This window comes from Dipodomys merriami, unplaced genomic scaffold (genome assembly GCF_024711535.1).
Source record: "Dipodomys merriami isolate MVZ:Mamm:240054 unplaced genomic scaffold, mDipMer1.0.p SCAF_16, whole genome shotgun sequence".
Classification (NCBI taxonomy): domain Eukaryota; kingdom Metazoa; phylum Chordata; class Mammalia; order Rodentia; family Heteromyidae; genus Dipodomys; species Dipodomys merriami.
Window position 1 is genome coordinate 13,230,475 of NW_027202937.1, and position 1,815 is coordinate 13,232,289.

At 39.4% G+C, this 1,815-nt stretch overlaps 1 pseudogene; it reads left to right on the top strand.

Annotated features, from left to right (window-relative positions):
- The first annotated feature begins 474 nt into the window (after positions 1–474).
- LOC138827803 (olfactory receptor 2B11-like) lies at positions 475–1,409 on the top strand (annotated as a pseudogene).
- The last annotated feature ends 406 nt before the right edge of the window (positions 1,410–1,815 follow it).

The window sequence follows — 1,815 nt, forward strand, 5'->3', positions numbered from 1 at the left end:
AATAGGAAAACTAAAAATACACTTATGGTTAAAGGCTATGCATTCTCAGGAAGGGCAAGGATGGGTAAAGATCACTGTATATGATACATATACAAGAGATGCTAAGCATTGTCTTTCACGAAGCTTCTACTAAACTGTGGCTTTAGAAACAACTAGTCTTATCTTTGTGATTAATCTCTTACCAAGCCTCTCACTTAAATCAACTTTAAAGGCATTTACAATTAACACTACATATCAAAGAGTTTAATTTGGCTAAAGTGAAACATGAGCTTTAAATATAACAAAAACAGAGTCACCAGGTGACTGACCATAACAAAAACAGAGTCACCAGGTCACTGACCATTTATATTATATCTCTTACCACACCTAATAGTTTATATCTGCGTAGTCAAGGTGCAATTGCACTTTAGCATTCTCCAAAATCATCTACTTTTTCTGATCCCACCATACTGTTTGTGAAATAAACTAAAGGCAATGACACTCATGAATGAAAGCCATCCTGAAGAGTTCATTCTACTAGGATTTGCTGACCGACCTTGGCTGGAGCTTCCTCTCTTTGTTATTCTTCTGATAATATACCCCATAGCTATGTTGGGAAACATCATCATCATCCTGGTGTCCAGGTTAGATCCCCGGCTCCACAGCCCCATGTATTTCTTCCTCACCAATCTCTCCTTTCTGGACATGTGTTACACCACCAGCATTGTCCCTCAGATGCTGGTTAACCTGAGAAGTTCTACAAAGACAATAAGCTATACTTGGTGTGTGGTTCAGCTTTATTTCTACAGCATAATGGGAGGCACTGAATGTCTGCTCTTGGCCATTATGTCTATTGACCGCTATGTGGCCATCTGCAAACCTCTACGCTACACCCTGATCATGAACCAGCGCCTCTGCATCCTGTTGATGTCCATTGTGTGGCTGACTGGAATGACCTATGCAATTTCTGAAGCTTCCATTACACTCCAGTTGCCAATGTGTGGCACCAACACACTGGACCACTTGGTGAGATTCCAGTTCTGATCAAGACTGCCTGCGGCGAAAAGGAGGCGAATGAGCTCGCACTCTCTGTGGCCTGCATTTTTGTATTAGCTGTTCCTCTGTGTTTGGTTCTTTCTTCCTATGCTAGTATTGGACATGCTATACTGAAGATTAATTCTTCTAAAGGAAGGAAAAAGGCCTTTGGGACATGCTCCTCTCATCTCATTGTAGTTTTGTTATTTTATGGTCCAGCCATTAGCATGTACCTTCAACCCCCCTCGTCCATCACAAGGGACCAGCCTAAGTTCATGGCTCTCTTCTATGGAGTGGTGACTCCTACCCTCAACCCCTTCATCTACACCCTGAGGAATAAAGATGTCAAGATGGCATTAGGAAAGTTATTGAGAATAATTTTCCGTTCTAAGTGATATTTGTAGACATCAGATGATACAATTTAAGAATTATAGCAGGTTTATATATAGGATTCTCCATTAACTCATTCTTGTCTCATAGATCTCATGTGGGTTGTTCTTTCCGAATATTTCATATTTCATCCTCAGTATGATGTTTGGAAAGGACTAGCTAAAATGGATTAGGGTGAGTATTGTCTTGTGAAAATATATTCATTTGTCCATTCTGGTTCTTACCCAGTGAAATTGTAGCTATTAAGTAATTAAAACTTTGTAATATGAATTATAAAGCAAATGAATTACTTCCAGCTAACCATTGTAAAAATAGCATGGCATATGTTCATCATTATAAGATCCTGTCAGATTTGCCAGAGGAACATTCTGTGTCTCTGCAAGTTTAGCCCAAGTCAATAAATGTATCATA